The 21,374-nt window shown below is 44.0% G+C and overlaps 1 protein-coding gene across 9 annotated transcripts in view; it reads right to left on the reverse strand.

Annotated features, from left to right (window-relative positions):
• Window positions 1-21,374, reverse strand: part of NCKAP5 (NCK associated protein 5) — a 1,104,646-nt gene that overhangs the window by 949,298 nt on the left and 133,974 nt on the right. For 3 of the 9 annotated variants that reach the window (XM_082465750.1, XM_082465760.1, XM_082465754.1), the window contains exon 1: window positions 2,965-11,400. The exons of 4 other annotated variants lie outside the window; for them this stretch is intronic. The gene's annotated coding sequence lies outside the window, so the exon portion shown is untranslated. Of the gene's footprint in view, window positions 1-1,128; window positions 2,703-2,964; window positions 11,401-21,374 lie in introns of those variants that run through there. 2 more of the 9 variants (XM_082465764.1, XM_082465758.1) reach the window with 2 other exon arrangements.

Consider the following 21,374-nt stretch of genomic DNA (forward strand, 5'->3'; position numbering starts at 1 on the left):
TATTAAGGTATTTAATTCTCCCCATCCTCCCATAAGGTAGGCACTCTTACTAGCCACATTTTAAAGACGAAAAGCTGAAACAGAAAAGTCAAGTGAATTAACCAAGATCATAAAGCCGGCCAGTGATGAAAGCAGGACTTGAGCCTGGACAGTCTGGTTCCAGAACCCAAGTCCTCAATCGCTCCACCACGCTGCCCCTCAAGCCTTGATGGAAGATATAGATGGACGGTCATGCCAGGAACCTCCAAGGACAGACACATAGTACATGCGAGGGAGTGGAGAGAAATGAGGCACGGGAGGTTGGCGGCATCGCATCAGGAATAGCCCTTGTTTGCATACCGGGGAGTCTGGCACTGAGAGCTTTCAACCAGAGTGAAGAAGAATTTCAAGCCACTCAGCACATTTACAAGATGTTTTTGTCAGCCACGTGCAGAGGCATGGGTGTTTGATGCAGGAAAGGGGATACTTAAGATTAGCAATTCACTCCTTTACTTATTTGCTATTGCACATTGAACTACTATACTCTGTACTAGGTGCCGTGGATATAGGAAGTATTGAAATACAGCCCTGGCTTTTGATGGAAAGAGGTTCTTAACTAGGTACTATAGAGCTTCAGATCCCACAGCAAAAATCAGCACAGGATACCATGAGGCTTCAAAGAAGAAAATCATCACTTCAACTTGAAGAATCCACAGAGGCATACCATAGGCAGGGGTGTCAGGGGCAAGGAAGGCTCCAGAGAAAAAGAGGAATGCAGGGTGTCAGTGGAATCTAGTTGAATGTTAGCACTGGAGGTCCAGGCTGCAGTGAGAGAATGAGGGTGAGGGGTAAGAATCCATGAGAAAGTGAAGTTTCCCCACGCAAGAGGAGCCCCAAAGAGGGGGAAGACAAGTAAGGTGTGGTCAATAAAAGAAGTCTGAGACTTGGAAGTAAAGCAGAAACACAAAATGTCAGAGCTGGGAACCACCTTCGGTCTCTCAACCTGCACCTGATGCAAAGTGCCTTCTGTACTATTCCACTGCCTGAAATGCCCAGCTTGCCTTTAGGTCATCAACTGTCAAATAATCACAGAGTACTCTTTGGTTCTCTAGCCAAAATAATGAGGAACAGAGTTGTTAAGAAACATACCCAGAGCCAAAGACAAAACAGGAAGGTTCTCTCTTTACCAGACCACCTTCATCTATACACCTTCACACAGCCCAGCTCCTGCAAGAAGGCTAGGAACTACACGTGGGTCCTATTTCTTCTACAACCTGGAAGAGCTGAAATGTGAAATGCATGCCGGGACAAGCACAGGAGGCTGGGTTTCTAGTTGGAGCTCTGCCATCGTCTTGCTGGGTGACTTTGGACCAATCATTTCCCCTCCTCATACCTCAGGTTTTCTTCTGCAAAAGATAAGCTTCGAATAATGGTTTGGAAACTGTTTTAGTAGCACATCCCTTTCTTTAAGTAAAAATTCACAGAAAGCATTGAGCTTTAATACATAAAACATATCCAGTGCTAACTAGTGTATATAGGATGGATGAACAACAAGGTCCTACTGTATAGCACAGGGAACTATATTCAGTATCCTCTGATAAACCATAACGGAAAAGAATATGAAAAAGAATATATATATGTATAACTGAGTCACTTTGCCGTACAGCAGAAATTAACACAACATTGTAAATCAACTATACTTCAATAAAATTAAAAAAAAAATCATATGCAAGAGAGCGTCCTCTGATGGAAAAATCTGGAGCTGACAAACACGCAGAAGGAGGCTGCCCACCTTAGAACTCCATGGAAAACAATCGAATATTTTAGGAGTTTTCAGGCACTGGCTTCTTACAATTCTCTGAGACCAGAGAAAAAGGGAAAGGCAGGGAAGGCTGTCGCTGCTCTTGTGGGCTGGTGACAGAGCCGCTGAATGGAGGAACAGCTGGGTCTCCCGTGTGGAGTCTCGGGGCTCACGTGCAGGAGGTAACGGACTAACAGCCGCTTGCCAATCCGTGCAGCAGGGCTGTCAGGCCTGGATGGCAGGCACCAGCCAGGATGCGCTACTGGTTACAAGGGGCTGAATTCACTGCAGGCGCTCAGGTGCAAACCCAGCAGCGAGAAGCATGCAGCAGAAAGGCAGATGCACGTGGCTCTGACGCAGAACTTCCAGGTGGCCCAGGGCAACCGTGATGAGAGGGGGCCCGGGTTCAGGCTGGCGGCACGCAGAGCCCACCCTTCCTTATTTCCCAAAGAATATTTGGAGAGTTTGAAAGAGTTGGGAGGAAAGTGAAAGCGAGGATGTGGATCTCACGTCCCCACCGAGCTGAGTGTCAAAGTTGAACTTTTTCAGCAGTACCTGCATTCAGGTTCCCAGAAGACAAGTCAGAACAGCAAACATATCTCCAGGTACTTAAAGGGAAGAAACCCAGATAGAAACGGTTTGCATTTCAAAACACTTGTCTATACTTTCGAACTCCCTGAGAATGAATGAGCTTATGTGTGTGCGTGCGTTTGGGGGGAGGGTGTAGGCAAGAAGGGAAGGAGACATTGAACAACACGCACATATTAGAAACCTATGAACCACAGAAACGATCAGAGACGAAAATCAAGAGTGGGTTTTCCCTTCCAGCACACTGGTTGATTAAAAATTAGTCTTTACAGTTTTCTATTAAAATTCCTAGGTCAACCTAATAGTTTTCTGTATGGTTGTTGGCTTTTTATTTAAAAAAAAAATAAAATTGCCAACCTCCCTGCAGAGGCAAATGAGGACCAGGAATTCAGTACCCTGTTATCTGTGTGCTGAGTCCTCTGCACCTACCCCTTCAACCTCAGCGCCCTGTAATTACTACTGGAACAAATGCATACTTGTGGCAGTGACAGAGCCCGGAGAAATACGTACACATCACCATCTCACTTTAAAAGCAAAGCAAGCTGTATAAATACGAAAAACTGTTACAAGAGTTTTTAAAATTCCAACAGTCTTACTTGTCAGCTCTGCAGTCAACACATCTCACAGTCCTGGAGACAAACACAGGAACTGCAACAACTCTCTCCAGCTAAACATTTCCTCCCGGGTTGATCCTCTGTTTATTTGTGAAGCATGAAAAGGCCGGGCTCACAGAACACGCGCAGTTTTTCTGAACAGCCGAAGCGGCAGCAAAAGTTCCTGCCGCAAACTCGGAGCAAGTTTGCGGAGATCCGCTGCTCCCAGGGCTGCGGCTCCGTGGTTTGCTCGGAGCTTGTAAATATAAGCTCCGCGGACAAAGTCCCACATGACATCACCGGCAGCTGCTTATTGTTGAGTCTTTATTAACTGACTGTCAAAAAGGAGGGGGTGGGGAGCAAGGGTATCTTTTCTGCAGCAAAAACCGGGCATCTCCGAGTGGATTCCGGTGATGCGAGCGTAAATAATCCCATTGATTCAAATTTTCAAGAGCCTGGTTTCCCTCAGGTCAGATCGTTTCTCCTGAAAGAAGGCAGAGAATCGCCGCCACCGATTGACGCTGGCTAAACTGAAGCCATGGAAGAGCCAGCGGGCTCCTAACAAGTTGTTACCCACCTGTTTCCAGTCTGCTTCAGAGTCTGACGATTCATGAATAAATGAATTATTAGTTACGTCTTACATCGCCTAACAACTTTTATGTGATATACATATATACCTGGCTGACTTTTTTTTTTCTAGATGGCTTGTCCTGAGTTGCAACTCTTTTTAGGTACACTAAAAAGTTTTTCAACTTGGGATAGGGGCTCCCTGAAACGTAGCCAAAATTGTGTGTGTGCAAATCGGAGCGTTCTTTTCTGAGAAGAGCGCTGAAAGGCTTCTTCAGATTCTTAATGACCTTCCTACACCACTCCCACCATGCCAAAAAATCAATAAATAAATAATCTTTGCCAAGTATCTCTAATCATCTCAAGTACCTTAAGCCACACCCACTTCCAACCAGCAAGATAAAAACTGTGCCCTTCTCCTGCTATTTTCCACGCTCTCAAGGAATCTCCCTTCTTCTCTGAGCTGGTTCTTACTCATGGTTTTTACAGTTTTCTCCCCACGCACCCCTCCCCGCCACCTGAGAAATCCACAAATCCTACACCACATCCCTGCCATGAAATCTGGACACCCTAGCCCACTGTTTTCCTTCCTTCCTCTGAGCTGCTATAATGATGCTGACTATTTATATTTATTTGCTGCTTTTTATGTACTGACTTGTATTTTTAGCTTGTTTTTTAGCCATCTGTGTTTCTGTCTCCTCAAGTCACTTTGAAAGGTCTTTGAGGGCAGCCATTGTGTTGTGTTATTTGTTTATACACAAACCTCCTGCCATAGTGAATCTTAAGCAGAAATGGGAGGAGGAGGACCTTGAGGGCCGAGGCAGGAACAGTTAGCAGAGCCCATGGAATGGGGCGTATGTTTAGATAAGCACTCTCCCTGCCCTTGGGAAACAATGACCTCGCATCTCACTGGTCACCACATGAGTGGATGCTTTTCGGCACGTCCAAAAATTATTTTTTTCTAAGAGCAGTGATAGATTATTGATTTGGTAGGGTATCAAGGCCTTCAAATATTCCACTTTGATGTAGGAATCAGTTAAAGATAGTGCCTATCTCGTATGCCACTAATGGGTTTAAATCAACACAATATTTACGGAAAGCAAATCAGAGGTACCTTAAATTTTGTTATGTACAAACCCTTAGACCCAGCAATTCCACTTTTCCAGAGGGACCCCGCAGATAGGCTCACAAAAGCGCCTGAGGATATAAGCTCAGGAATGTTCTTTGCAGCATTACTTGTAAACCAATAAAGTAGAGACAACTTAAATATACATCAATACGAGAAAAGGTAGGTATACAAATTGTGGTACATGTATAGTATAAAAATCTTAGAAGGGGTTGAAAAAATTGAGGTTAACTGCATAGACTGACATGGAAAGAAGTAGGCAGGAGCTTGTTGAATGACTAAAGCAAATTGTAGCAAATGATAGGAAGAATTATACACATTGTTAGCAGTGGTTATCCTTGGGGAATTAGATAAGGGAACTTTCATTTTTTGTTTTTCTATGTGGTTTGACATTTTTTTCAATGAGTGTGTTCCACTTCGGTTATTAAAAGAATAATAAAAGTACAAGAGTGGGCCTTCCCTGGTGGCGCAGTGGTTGAGAATCTGCCTGCCAATGTAGGGGACACGGGTTCGAGCCCTGGTCTGGGAAGATCCCACATGCCACGGAGCAACTGGGCCCGTGAGCCACAACTACTGAGCCTGCGTGTCTGGAGCCTGTGCTCCGCGAAAAGAGAGGCCACGACAGTGAGAGGCCCGCGCACCGCGATGAAGAGTGGCCTCCGCTTGACGCAACTAGAGAAAGCCCTCGCACACAAATGAAGACCCAACACAGCCAAAAAATAATTAATTAATTAATTAATTAAAGTAACTTTAAAAAAAAAGTACAAAAGTGTATAATTTTCAAAATAAATCACAAGGAGAAACCTAGCTACACCTTCGACAGATGTCTGACATATAGTAAATGCTCAGTAAAGATCTGTTGATTGGACGCAGGTTTGTGGCGTTTCTACCAGGATGCAGTAGTACGTGGGGACGGACTGGGGTAACAAGGAAGGAGAACCAGGCACCAGATTTTTATTCCTGATGGAACGACCGACCTTCTTTCCCTTACATGTAAGGACTAATTTGAAAACCTCTTGGACTCTGTCCACTGTAAGAAATGATTAAAGTTAAGTGCTCAGAACATAAAGTGCTGACCTTTCCCTTGTGCAACTGCTGTTTGACAAATGGAGTTTTAAGGTAAGACAAGCAAGAACCGCTTTGGTTCAGCTCACTGGTTGCCAGCAAGCTCTGGAGGGAGAGTCAGGAAACTGGTAAGGACGCAGGTTTGCCCAGCATCTTGTCATGGCTGGTCAAACATTACGGAATTCTTCAGGGCGAGGTTAGAAAAGTCTAATCCACACAGAGTCTTCGGAGCTTTATTACGGAGGCACTCAGGGCTTTGAAAATCAGTGGGCTAGAGTGACGGCACCAAACACAGCTCTGTCTCCCTACATAGAGCCTCTAGGCCTCCATAGTGGAAACCCACGAACATAAGCCATATGCTAGATATCAATACCACGTTTTTCTTTAGGGAAAAAAAAAGAAAAAAAGTCCAAGAAAAAAAATGACTGAAAATTTCCACCAAGGTAGATAGGTTTCTCAAAGCACTATTTCCACTACTCTAGAGAAAACACGTTGGACTCTTATCTTACTTCCTAATGAGAAGATGTGTCTGTAATCATTTCATGAAAAATGAGGGACTTCCCTGGTGGTGCAGTGGTTAAGAACCCACCTGCCAATGCAGGGGACACGGGTTCGAGCCCTGGTCTGGGAAGATCCCACATGCCACAGAGCAACTAAGCCCACAAGCCACAACTACTGAGCCAGCACTCTAGGGCCCACGAGCCACAACTACTGAGCCCACGCACCGCATCTACTGAAGCCCACGTGCTCTAGCGCCCATGCTCTGCAACAAAAGAAGCCACCACAATGAGAAGTCCGTGCACCACAACAAAGAGTAGCCCCTGCTCACCACAACTAGAGAAAGTCTGCGTGCAGCAACGAAGACCCAACACAGCCAAAAATAATAAATAAATTAAAATAAATAAATTTTAAACAAAGAAAGAAAAATGAAAGCACAGCCATATTTCCTGCTTGTTTTTATGATCTATTTATCCACAGATCAGAGGAACCTGAGGCTGGATTCTATTTAAAAGCACATTTGGAGGCCCTTGGGTGTGATAGGGTCACACTTTTCCAACTGAGAGGTAAAGACAAGCATTTAACTTGACTTACAATTTAAGATAAAAACAAATAAGGGAAAGGGCAATGGGCGGGGCTTTCTTCCCCACATCTACCAGGGGATCATTAATGCTGCTGCCAAAATCACCTCCACCTGCTGAGATGCTTGGCTTCCCTTCCACTGCCTTCTACTGCTTCATTCAGGCCGTTTTCCCTCTCCCCACGAGGCTGCCCTCCTCAGGGGAGGACGGCTGAGCAGGTATAGCAGGCATACGCGTGTCTGTTTACCTGTTCATTATTTTTAAAGTCTTAAGATGTATTCTTCATGTTTACGTGTTTTCTGTCTTAAACTGGAAAATCTCTAAAGTCAGAGATAGTAGTCAGATCTGCAAGATGTGACACACAGCCAGGAGGTCCCTTGGAGGTTCTTGCTGCCAATGGCTCCAACCGAGGCTGTCCTCAGGTACAGTTTCTACCTCCAGTGTCTAATTTCCCCTCTATCTCCCCCTCTCATCCTATTAAACACGTACAACTACTGCCATTTATCAAGCATTCATATGTGCCATTTGCTTTAAACACATCATCTAATTTACCTTTGAAATATCCCAATGAGTTAATACTATCACTACCACTCCCCTTTTACAACCAAGGAGACTGAGGCCCAGAGAGAGACGTTACTTAAGTGATGTGACTCTGATCACACAAATAATAAGAGGTCGAGCCACCATTTCAACTCTGCCTGACCTTCCAGCATCCCAAGGGAGGCCTAGATCCCTCTAAGGATTATAAATATTGAACAGAGAGTTGGTAAACCAATATGAATAAGGGCAGATTGGAATTTAGAAGCGTGTAGCCATCGTTAAAGTACTCAGTTCTGATTCCTATACACAGACTGCAGTGACCTTCAGACTTCAGCCTTGAACTAGTGTGACTTCTGCTGCTTTCTGTAACCCAGCCTCTCTGCTTGGCTCTTAGAGGAGATAAGTTGTAGGCCTCAAAGACCATGGGACTCAGACTCCCAGGGCTTAATCCCAGAGCATCCCTGTGGAGTAAGTGCTGCATGCCCCTGGAGATGCACAAGATCCAGGTGCAGGAAGGAGAAAATATTGGAGGGCAGGCATTTAATCATGTTTACGGCCTGTTTCCCTTTACACTGAGAACCTTCAGTGACTCCTGTTCCTTTGTTCATGGAGGTAATGGTTCTACCAGGGCTTAAGAGACAGCCTGTGGCCTATGAGCCTGCCCTGTAAGAGTTAACATGATCAGAAATGGGAAGCAGAGGTGTTAGGAGGAACACTTCACACAGGAACACTTCAGCATTTCCTAAACAAATTAGCATGGTTCTGAGAGGCTGAGTCTCTGGGGGACCTGAAAATCTGCATGTTTAGAAAGTGACCCACATCATTCTCATGCAGATGGGCCTCAGACCATATATTTTTTTTTTAATATCTTTACTGGAGTATAATTGCTTTACAATGGTGTGTTAGTTTCTGCTTTATAACAAAGTTAATCAGCTGTACATATACATATATCCCGTATTTTAAGAAACACTGTTTATACCAAGAGAAGTAAATATATGACTCTCTTATCTACGATCAGACATTGCTAAAGATCAGGTCCATTGTCCCTCCGAAAGAGCCGTGGGATCAATGAGCAATTTCCTGGTAACCCTCATCTGCGATAGATCACATCTGACACGACGTTGGGACACCAAGTGCAACTTGGAAAAGACACAGCGGGTGCCACATGGATGGTCCCAAACACGTAGTCGGATAAAGACATTTATAGGCTTTCCTTGCTGCCAATGTCACTGTAGTCCCCATACATAAATCCAACAAAAACAAGAGTAAACCATAAAGTGTGAAGTCCAACAAAGTTCAGATTACTCCCATGACAGAGGCTTAGATGCATTTCATGATAGATCATATTTCAAGCCTAGAAATGCTTTCTTTTTTCCAAGGGGGGAGGGAGGGCAGCTTGCCGTATGCAGCCTATTTATTGGTTTGTTGACACTCTTGAGACACCAGGAACCTTTGGGGGGCGGGGGGCTGATATGGCAGATGCCCGGTGACAGAGGAGGTGGAGGGAAGGGATAAAAAATTTGAGCATCTATGACGATTAGCCTGGGACCTGCCCTGAAAATGTGGCGATATCCCCCTCATACATTTGCTTTCTCCACCAGCTTGGGCTCCAGGCCCGACCCCAGGAGGTACGGCGAGGGTTAATGCTCCCTAAGGCACTGGAGGCTTTTGATGAAAGGCGCGCGTAAGTATAAAGTATCACCTCGAAGCTGGAGGATTTGGTTTCAGCCTCCTCATTGTGTGTTGACAGTGCATACTGTGAGTTTGACGTTTTTAACTACTTTGCTGGCCCCAAATAAAAAGGGCTGGGCGAGAGTAGGTAGAAAGAGGGAAGAGGTGGGGGGAGCCATATTCCTGCCCTGACTTTGATTTTACACAAATCAACGCACAGCATTAAAGTCTGGAATCGCAAGCCGGGTCCAACCACGCTGCTTCGAAGATTTATATAAATTCAGTAAACTAGGAGATGCGCGTTGCGTTCCTTCTAACCTGAGAACAGAGACGCCTCAAGGGACATAGCTGTCTGTAAACTGAGAGCATTCTGTGGCCCGTGGTGATTGTCCAAATAAAAAGGCCCTGAGTTCCATTTTACTCCAGCTATGGAGAGGCATTAAAATCAGTGATAGCACTCAGGAAAGGAAGGGGACAGCCACTGGCTTTCCCAGGGTGGTGCCTGAGACCAGGATTATGGTGTGATGAGTGCCTTTAATAAAGCCTGCCCTGAATGGCACTGACAGTCTGTTCCCCAGGGTTCCTGAAACCCTGGGGCTCTGGCACACCCTAGCCCTGCCCCACCTCCTCTTACCAGCCCTTGACAGCAGCCCAGGATCAGAGGCCTAGAGGGAAGGCTGGTAACGGCGAGGATGCCCCAGGGTAGAGGCAGGTTGGGTCCACAGGGGCCAGGGCTCAGGCTCGGAAATCCCTGCCTGCATTTGCCCAAAAGGCCAGCAGAGCCCTGGGCCGGCTCGGGCACAGTCCAGAGGCCCCAGCGTTCCTCCTTTCATGCTGACAAAGCCTCTTAAGTTAAAAAGACAAAAGTGGGAACTGTGGTCAGGGGTCTGTTGGAGGGGCGGGCTGGAGGAGGGATGTGCCTTTTCTTCTTTCCCCTTTTTTTTTTTTTCCCTTTGGAAGTGAGCACACACACATACACCCTCAGGAGTTCTTTTTTCTGGTCACCTGACATTTTAGGCCCCAGAAACACCTTATTTTTGTGGCAAATATTCCTCAAAGGCCCCTTAGAAAGGCATTCTTACAGATCAGTGAGAGAGACGGCCCTCTCTGCAGTGTGTCCCCAACAAACAGCCCTGGGAAGTCAACAGCAAGGGCAGAGATGGAGGGGCCGGGGCAGGGGAGAGCTGCAAGCTCAGGTGCAAAGAGCACCTGGAGAAACCCAAGGCCCATGCTGCACGGGATGCAGCAGGCAGGCTGGGCCCCAGGCGGCTTGCCCAGGTCCAGGGCAGACACAGGAAAGCAACGGTCACCAGTGCAAGCAGGGGTGATGCACATTTGGCCTCTCCCCGCCATCTCCCCCCTGCAAAAGAAAGTGCCCCTTCTTTCCTCACATTCCCAGGCAAAGCTCACTATGGTGTGGACATATGGTCCTCTGTCCAGGAAACTACGGTATTAAAGGCCTCCATAGGGAATTCCCTGGCTGTCCAGTGGTTGGGACTCCCTGCTTTCACTGCCGAGGGCCCAGGTTCAATCCCTGGTCAGGGAACTAAGATCCCGCAAGCTGCATGGCACAGCCAAAAAAAATAAAAATTAAATTAAAAAAATTTTATAAGCCTCCATAATTCTCCTGAGGAGTCAGAAAGCCTAAGGGACCCAACTCTGGGCTATAAGACCTTCGTAGATAATAAAGCCCCGGAGCTCTGTTGTCACTGCTGTTTTAAACTATATACCTTAAATTAATCCAGGGGAATTGTTTTAAAAGAGATTAAGCCTTTTCCAGGTACAATAACCTATTGTGAAACCTAAAACTCTGCTGGTGGGGAAATTATTTTAAAGCAGAGCCTTCCTATTAACAAAGGAGAATGACCATTCAATATATTGGTTATCGTTCATTATTTTCACTAATTATAATAAGGTAAGTCCTATTGGTCAAGGTCACGAGATGCTATAGTTAGGAAGAAATCGCTTAAGGATATGGCTAGTACCTTCGGAATAAGTATAAAATTGATAAATTCCTGACCTACTGTATAGCACAGGGAACTATACTCAATATCTTGTAATAACCTGTAATGGAAAAGAATCTGAAAAAGAATATATATAATATATATATATACACACACACGCACACACATATATATGTATATATATATGTATATGTATATATACATATATGTATGTATAACTGAATCACTTTTTTGTATATTTGAAACTAACACAACATTGTAAATGAACTATACTTCAATAAAAAAAAAGATAAATTCCTTGTTTAGAGTGTAAGAGGCTTGGGAATGTTATTTTAGCAATAGGATACTTTCGAAATGAAATCTTGGGCAGATTTTGGCTACATACAGCAGTTCAGAGAATGGTATCCCTGGCAGAGGTCCTACAGACCATCCTGCCAGCCGTCACCCCGTTCCACCTGCAGAAAAGAGCCGAGAGAAGACACGCATTTACAGGTGGGGCTGGATGAACTGAGCTAAATGACATTATGCTGTCTACTTTATCCTGTCTTGATCTCTGCCCTCTGAGCTCCTTGTCCCCATGCCTTCCGCACCACACAATTTGGTACTTCAATATGCATGGCAAGGACTACTGTGTTCCCATTTGCTTTTCTCAGGCAACTCTTACCTCCCAAGCAGATTGTTGTCATCTTGACACAGAGACCCTATTCTATATGTCAGGAGTTCCCTCTGTGCCAGCCTGGTGCTAGGCATGTACAAGCTGTTTGTTCCAGTTGGAGAAGGAGACAAAGTCACTGGAGGCCTAAAAGTTAAGGGCAAGCAGGTAGATGTGATCCAACTTGGGATGCCAGTGACAGGCTTGAGTGGGTGGTGAGGTGGCCGGGGGACGGGGCGGGGAGGCAAGGGATAAGACCTCAGATAAGGAAATCTGACTTTCTTCTTTGTCGTCTTCTTTCTTTTCCTTCTTCAGCACCCTCTTCCAAGTCACATGTCAGATACAGATGATCATATCTGCCTGTTTCCCTAAGATGCAATTAGCATCACTTAAGGGTGACCAATATGATGGGAGTCCAGAGAAAATAATATATGATTGTCTAACAAATGTCATATGAACTTGAGGGTTACAAGGAGGTATTAATCTTTGAAATCACTATCTTTTCACTTGTGATTGAATTTGTTCATTCATCCACTGAGTCATTCACCAAACATTATATGGAGCAGTTTACAGTGTACACAACAAATTCTCACTGAGCACCTCCTGAATTCCAGGCTCTATGTATATTGTGGAATCTGAGCAGCTCTGAATACTCAGAGAATATTCTTTGGGTGTCTACTGATTGGGAGATAGAATGGAAAAATATATTGAAAAAGATATCTCCACCCCTATTTTGATTAAAAAAAAAAAGAAGTCAACCTGTAGAGGCATTAGTCTAAGGGGGAGAGGCGGTAACTGAGATTACGTGTTAGAAAAGTAAAGGCAACCTGTCAATAAAGTACAGGGAAGTGAGTGTGATGCACCAGCCTCTTGGCTACAAAGAGCGAGTTCTTAGGGGGGAGCCCAGTTCTTCACTGGAAATGTAATTGTTGACTGAGTGTGAACTATGGTTTGTATGAGGTCAGAAAGTCCAAAGGTCACGTTCGTGAAACGTATCAGCTTGTCAGCCTTTCCTGGAACACATTCCATATTTTGGAAACAAAGTAAGCAGATCTCACTCTTGTTTCAATATAGAGACAAGATCAGTTCCCACGAAACCCTTTGGGTCTTGGACTTGGAGGAAGGAACCCCTACAAATGCACTCCCTGAAGCAGGTAAGCCCACCCTCACCCACCCCACTCCCCAGTCCCAAACGTCCAAACCAGCCCTACAACATGTCCAGTCCTAGGAGAGACTCACTCACTCTGGGAGGGGGGAGGAGTAGATATGCCAGAGAGTAGAATTGGGCTTCTCACTAACTTTGAAACACTTATCACCCCTCTGGTGAGTGAGTAGGAAGGAAGGAAGGAAAGAATATTCCAGAATCCATGAGGTGAGGACACGTGCAGAGAGAGGGTTGTTCCATTATACACATGGGCACAGGAACACCCTGATCTGGACCAAAGACACTGGCTCACGACCTGGCCTGACCCCTCTGACATTGTAAGTATTCGGGTGCATTATGACACTTGGCTCTGGTTTGCATCCTAGATTTATTGCCTCTTTTACTCTTCGTTCCCTGTCCTCAGCAGTTTGTTCCAAATCATCTTCTCTTTCAATTCATCGCCCTCATGTTCAGTTTCCTCTTGATCTATATTTATTAGCTGCCAAGTAGTTGTGAGGCACTGCAGGAACCATCAATAATGCCTCTGTTCCCTGTCACTCTAAACAGAAAAATATCTGCCCATGGTTTCCCAACCCTCTGCCCTTCCATTATTCCATGGCTTCAGTTGTAACTCCGTGAGGTGGTTTGGAAAAGACTTGGTATCAACCCACGTAGGACCCAAGTTTTGTACTAAAAGGCAAGCATCCTGGGAAACCCCTCAGTCCGGGCTAATGAAGAGGATTGATCAGGGACTTCCCTGGTGGTCCAGCAGTTAAGGCTCTGCGCTCCCAATGCAGGGGGCCCAGGTTTGATCCCCGGTCAGGGAACTAGATCCTGCAACTAAGAGCCTGCATGCTACAACTAAAAAAAAGATCCCGCCTGCCGCAACTAAAGATCCCGCACACAGCAACGAAGATCCCGTGGGCCACAGCTAAGACCCAGCGCAAATAAATAAATAAATATTAAGAAAAAAAAAAAGAGGGTTGATCACTCTAAACCCACCAGTTTCTATTAACAACTTCCCAAAGCCTGAAAAAAAAAAGCAAGTGGAAATGGTATATTTCTATAGAGGTTCCACAACACCCCCCAGATTGCTGTCAGCCCCTCCCATACGAAGATTCCGCTTGGCTTCCTCTCTTTCCTGTTGAGACCCGCTTCCTATAAAAACACAAACCTCTGTTCCATTCTGTGTATCCATCTTCCCAGCCGTCCTTCCTTCCTTCAGCATTATCCCTTACCCTTGGGCGACCTCCTTTTCTTCCCCGACCCATCTCAGTAAAAGGCATTTGGCCAAGTTGTGAAGTCTTTACAAAGAGATGTTGTAGTATGCCTTCCTGGGAAGGCTGCAGCCTTTAGTGGGGAATTGAACCCGTGGACTTGCACCGCCAGATCCCTCCACAAGCAGCAGAGATACCCCAGCGGCCAGCTCCTCAGGATTTGCCTCGCCCAAGGGCCCATCCTTCCCAAAGTGAACTTATCCATGTAGGAATATAAAGGCCAGGATATTCTGAGTTGACTTGGGTCACTCCAAGGGCCATATGCATTCCCCAGCTGCCCGTAGGCTTAGCTGGGGCTTTGCCGGGCCTGAATCACACAGTTCGCCTTCTCCCTGTGTCCAATCCAAATTCCTCCCTGCCCTTCTGCAGGTGTCTATATCCAATCAACATCCCACAATAGCCTAACCCAATCAATATAAGACTCAGTTTCTGCTTCCAGAGAACCCAACCTGTGTCATAACCTCCAACCTTGAGAACTTTAGGTAACAACGGGGAAAGTACGGTTTCTCCAGAATAATCAGCAAAATCTGTTTTCTTAGATAACCAGGACGCTGAATCAGGGTGAGAAATCGTAATCTGAAAAACCACAGCACAGGCTGCAGTGTGGAAACAACCGAAGAGATAATCTGAAAGAAACACACACTGAAAGCAGAACAGCAGCTTTAATAATTAAATAAGATGCATAAGGTCAAATAATCGCAGCAGGAACTATAATGACCATAAATGCATATACAGCACTTAGTGTGTGCCAAATGCCTTTCCCAGCACTGTAAGTGTCTTAGCTCAGTTAAGTCTCGCTACAGTCGCATGAGTTAGGTCCTTCCATTATCCTCTGTTTACAGTGAAGAAACTGGGACACACATAGGTGGAGTAACTGCTCAAAGCTGCGCAGCCAATGTGTAGGCAGAGCTAGGATTTTAACTAAACAGCTGGCCCTAAAGCCTCCACCAGACTGTCACTCTACGTGATGTGAATGTAGTATGTGTATGCCATGTATTTATAAAGAAACTAGAGAAGAGGGTGAACGGTAGTGAGAAATCAGGAAGGGAAGAAGCTGAAGACACACAGGACTCAGAGACAGGTCAGATGGGACGTGAGAACACTGCAGCACAGCAGAGACCTTGATTCTCTAGCAGGATTCTGGCCTCTCCTCCATCCTTCCTCTATAGGACAGGAGGCCAGTTCAGGGTTGACCAGCCTAGGTCCACATGTGAAAGCAGATAAGTGAATGTACCTGGAGAGAGAAAAGGACTGGAATGCAGGAATAAAGACAGCGCTTGACAGAAATAGGAAGTAAACATGACTCAGTGGAAGGGAAACAAGTGATAAGATTAATGTCCTCATCCCATGGCGATAAACATCGCCCTCCAGCATCAATAGACTACATAAATATTTTGATGGCCCTCCTCTCTCCCAAGATAAGGAAATCCTCTGTGTTAAACTGAGATACACCCAGGCCCAAATTCAAACATCCATGTCAATGTCCCTGGGGTATCACATGTGTACCTTTCTCTCTCCATTTTTTATTTCACTGTGAAAACGCAATTGCTTTAATTCCCAGCAAATAGGATAGATAAAGAACACGCCATCAGTATTTTGGGCTTCTGTACATGTCGACACAAAAAATAGAGATGAAATTGTTTTCTTTTCCTTTTTTCCAACTGGGATGCTGCAGAGAAGCTAGAAAAACCGACAAGCCAACACATCAATCCAAGGGTACAGGGGCCAGCCATGGATTCTTCCCCTGATACTCAAGAAGCCCAAGTCTCCTGGTTTCCCTTGTGAATTGTTTGCTTGCCCATGAGTTACTGCTGAACTGGGAGAACCCAGGTCACTGCTGCTTCTTGGAGATGAATTTTTAAACCACATCCTACCTTCTGCTTCTTGGTAGGAGAAAATAAAAAAAGTTGAAGATAAATAAATTTTTAAAAAATTCTACATTGCAAATTCCTCATGTTCCAAGTCTTTCGTCAAGGAGGATCTAAATTCCTGTGCCTCTGTTTCTCTGAGCTCTGTATTATTCAGATGGATGTGGAAATTGAACCCCAGGCTAGAGGCATAGAAGGGAAAACAGCTATTTTCTCTTTTACCATGGAAACCCTGTGCACCACAGGGTACTAAGGAGAAATGAACAGCTATAATAACTGGGGGCGGTGGTTGCCTCTACCTTAGCCAGCATAATGTATTTACGGTGCAGCATAAATCACAGTGTCTAATGCAGACTGTCTCTTGAAGGCTCAGGGAAGCCTCTTAATCACTTAGAACAAATCAGCATGGTTTATTTCCAAGACAGATTCAGCATTTCCCCACAAGCTTTAATCACCTCTCGGTACCTTAGAACATTCAGTGTGCACACCCTCAGAGGTAAGGGAACATTGTGGATGGACTTCTCTTTTGCATGTGATGCTTCCATCCTGAATACACAATAATACCATTAAAAGTAATAATAATGCTCATTATTTTTTAAGACCATGTCTCAGGCATTTGTGCAAATATACAAATACATGACACACCCAGAATGTATAATCATTATGAAGTCTCTCTCTCTCTCTCTCTCTCACACACACACACACACACACACACACACACACACACACACACACACAGAGTTTTGGAAAGAAGTAGTTCCAAGCTCAATAGCTATTTGCAATCAGTTACTAAAAAGCTCAACTGACATCCTGTTTCTTCCCTTTTCTTCCAATCTCCTTTCTCTTTCCCTTCTTCTTGCCCATCCTTCTAATATGATTTAAGTCAAGAAGAATGTAATCATATCTACATTAGGCCCTAGCACTCACTCTTTTTCAGAACTCTGTTTCACACGGAATGACCTCATCACAAGTTAATCCTCCATTGCTGCTAAAATAAATCTCTATTGAATGAGGACATTTGTTTCCCTCCCTTCAATAGGAGTTTAAAATTTTTAAAAAGTAAACTTGGGAAGGAAATGTCTCAGATGCATCTGGGTTCCCGGAGAATAGCATCAAAATGCCGCATGCTTTGTAAGACATGGCTGGAGATGGTTATCTAGTAAGACGCCTGCACCTCTTTCCTTTCCTTATCCACTTCCTGTTGTGGGGATTCTTCCTTTCCTACAGAGAATGAGTCTTTCTCATTGGAACACACTGGCTAACTTGGGCCCCTCTGTTCTGCTTGGTGGAATCTCATTGGCTGTCCTGAGGCCCAGGTGTCAGTTTGGGACTGCATCCTCCTAGGGCAGGCATCTGGCCCTGGGTCCTTGGCAAACCAACTGTGACAGGTTCCTCCAACAGCTGCAGTGACAGGCTGTGCTTCCAGGTGATTACATAATCCTGCTTTCTGGTCTGCTCATGTGTTTGGATTGGAGCCATTTCCCTGGAACAGGGATGAACCAAACAGGGCTGTCTGTTCACTGACCACAGCTCTGTGTCTATGGGCTGAGGTCCCCTCTGAAATTATGAAATGTCTCCTTATCTTTCCCAGGCCACTCAGACCCAGAGTTCTCACAGATATGCCCTTGGAAACGGGAGATCCTCCATTTGCCTGAAATGAGGCTGGAATTTCACTTTTCATTGTAAATCATTGTTAAATTGGATAGCTCTGCTTTGAAAAGCAGCAGCTGATTCTAATACTGGCTAGAATATATTCCTTTTTTGCGATATTGGGCATGCCCATGCAATACACATTCGACTACATGTGTACACCAGATGAAGGTATGGATAAAGGAGAGGTATACTTATTGTATTTACATTTTCCAAAGACACAACACCATGTCCTGAAGAAATAATTAAAAGACTGCTTTTTAGTGAAGCTTAATGCTGCTGGTATGCAAACGCCAGTGGCCTCCCATTGAAAAAACACAAATCCACAGCAGGTGGTGGTTTAATTTAATGATAGCTAAACTGCTGCAAGGGGATACAGCAGTATAGATATAGACAGTGTTTTTTAAAGTGTGGTCCCTCGACCACAGCATCATTGTCACCTGGAAGGCTATTGGAAATGCAAATTCTCAGGCCCAAACGCACCTAATGAATCAGAAACTCTGTGAGTGGGACTCAACAATGGTTCAACAAGGCCCCACTCTCCAAATCTGTTAATTTGGGATTAACGGATATATATACTACTGTATATAAAAGAGATAAACAACAAGGACCTACTGTATAGCACAGGGAACTATATTCAATATCTTGTAATAACTTAAAATGGAAAAGAATCTGAAAAAGAAAAATACATATATATATAACTGAATCCCTTTGCTGTACACCTGAATCATTGTAAATCAATTATACTTCAATAAAAAATAATAATTAAAAAAAACAAGGCCCCCGCCCCAGGTGATTCTGACACAAGAAAAGTTTGAGAACTAACATTCTAGGTGAAGCTGGGGCTTGATGTGGTCTAATTGAGGGAGTGTGAGTGTTGTTCTAGAGATTTACACGTGCTCTCCGAATAATCACTCCATCATGATCCACTCCTACTTCAACTACATCTAATTCATGCTGCTCCTACTTTTCTGCTAAAAGGTGCTACTACCAGCTCTCTAATTCTCTGCTCCCACTCAATTATACCCCCTATACACATAGTAGTAATTAGCCGGTGACTGCTGTAATATGTGCAGCTCTGCAGACATCCAGATACATCGACTCACCATTAAATTCTACTCAAAATCCCTCCAAGGAACAGACATAAAGCTCCCCATTTTATAGATGGTGGTAATCTAAGTTACCAGCGGTCTTTCAATTAAGACAATGTAAAAATAGCTCTGCGTTCACCCTTTGTTCTAATGAATGGCATGTTTCCAGTCTCGTGGTCCCGTCAACCTGGTATGAAATCTGAACTCCTAAGACAATTCTCTAAGCCTCACTCAGCCTTGACCAGATAAGAAGTTGGGGTAGGAATATACTGTTATCTGTTCAAGATGTCTCCAGTCAGCTAATCAAAAATTTTCATAGACAAAATCATCTTGCAGAACAGAGTTTGGGATGATGACCACTGTTGCTGAGGTCATGGTGAGACAGGCATCTTCATACAATGCCAACAGGAGTTGTAAACTGGTACAACCTTTCTAGGAAGCAATTTGGCATATCATTTGACTTCGTAATTACACTTCTTGGAGCTGGTCAAAAGGAAATTGTCCAGAGATGGAAAAAATGTTTAATATATAAGAAATTTCTCTCTAATTTTATTTTTAAATGAAAAAACAGGAATAATCTACATTTCAAATAATACATGATTAAATAAACTAGTTCTTCCACAAGATGGACAATAATGCAGGCTTTTATAAATAGATTCATGAGCACAATTTATTAAAAAATAAGCACAAGACACTTAAGTGAAAACAGCAGGATACAAAATTTTATAAACAGTGAGATCCCTTTTTTTTTTTTTAATTGTAAGTTAACACACAGAGATAGGCATTGAAAGTAACTGAATAGAAACCACTGATATATTAGGAGTGGTTACAGTATATTATGATACCAAACCTGGGAAAAAATATTATCCCCATTTACAGATGAGGGAACGGAGGTCCATAAACACAAGCTAGATCGTCCAATATGACTTAATAAATAGAGATCAAGGTCAAGCTTGTCTGGATCAAAGCCCATGCTTTGCAGACTCTATTGTCTACAATTTCTGGTAGCTTAAGTGGTCTGACACATCATGGTTAGAATTGGGAATGCCAGCTAGGGTTTCTTACTTTTCTTTCTGTTCTATTGCAAGGAACATGCAAAGTATCATTTTGTCATAGGTCATAGACCACCTCCATCTAGATTTCCTCCAAGTATTTCAAGAAACACTGATAATAAAATTTTACAATTATTGGGAATTCTCTGGCAGTCCAGTGGTTGGGACCCCTCGCTCTCACTGCCAATGGCCCGGGTTCGATCCCTGGTTGGGGAACTACGGTTCCACAAGCCATGCGGTGCGGCCAAGGAAAAAAAATTTTTTTTAATTAAAAAAAATTACAATTATTGAATGCATAATACGTATTAGGCATGTGCTAATCATTTTACATGTTATTTCATTTAATAGTTTTTATGAGAATGTTCTATATACTATAATGTTCTATGTAATATATATGTGTGATATATATATATATATATATATATATATATTATAACATTCTGTATACTATAACGTTCTATGTACTATAAGCACTATTCACCTTATTTCACAAATGAGAAAACTGAGACTCAGAGGGTTTTAGTATCTGCCCAGTACACACAGGTAGAAAGTAACAATTCCAGAATTCAAACCATCTGTTGGACTACAGAAGAGTCTATGCTGCTCTGAATTTCTCCATTCAGAAATCTTTCTAGAGAAAAAGATTCCTCCGACTCCTCCCATCTCTTACTCTGGCATCAAGCTTCTGTGTTTTGGCATAAATAATATCTTGGCATGGTGCTGATCATTAAAAAAGAACAAGTGAGAAGCAGCGTTGGCCCTCGTAAGAGCCTGGGATTAAGTATGAGCTGATATTAGAGATAATAGGCAGATCTGGCCTTTTCTCCTTAACGTCTTCAGCACAGAGTTCTTTACGAGCTTAGATCTTCAATAGTAAAAGTTCATTCAGTTACAATGAATTCAGACCCTTAGTAGGGCCTCATTAAATACTTAAGTGTTAATCAGCTGAAGCCAAACATTCTCTACGAATGTAAAGGCCTGTGTCTCAGAACGGTCCAGCAAGCTGCCAACACAAGTGCCATGTGACCGGCAGGCCAATAATACCCTCACTGAATCCCCCGTCACTTCCTTCCCTTCTGCTTCAAATTCCTGGCCCGCTCCTGAACACCTCTGTACTTGACCTGAGGGCTTATCTCCTTGCCCTCACTCACCCTGGAGAGCTGATGGTTTACGTGGGTGATCTAGCATCACCTCGACTTCCTTCCTCAATAGTCTCTCACTTATTATTGGATCACATATAACAATGTCAACTTCAGGAAAAGAGGTACCAGGTGATCCTCAGGGTCTGGTGCTCCCAGTGGGCTCTCCTCCAACAAAAGAAAACCATACACGCTCACTTAGATGTGAAGTACTGGGAAAAGAGTACTAGCTAAATTCATGCCCAATTTGCCTTCTCCTAACCCTCAGGGTGGGAGTATGAGCAGATGAAAGTCAGTTGGCACTTGATCTAATTTTAAGACAGCAACACACACACACACACACACACACACACACACACACACACAGGCAGGCGTGTGCACACACACAAATTACCTTCAGGAACAAGGCAGGTGACCTAGTGAAGAGCAGAGTGGGGGCAGTAAGGAATGGTGGGGGCTGTGATGAATAGGAAAGTTCATAGCCAGCAGCAAAAGGCATGAAGATCTAGTTTTTTAAATACTTAGTGG

The sequence above is a fragment of the Balaenoptera physalus genome (genome assembly GCF_965194825.1).
Source record: "Balaenoptera physalus genome assembly, chromosome: 6".
NCBI classification, from domain to species: domain Eukaryota; kingdom Metazoa; phylum Chordata; class Mammalia; order Artiodactyla; family Balaenopteridae; genus Balaenoptera; species Balaenoptera physalus.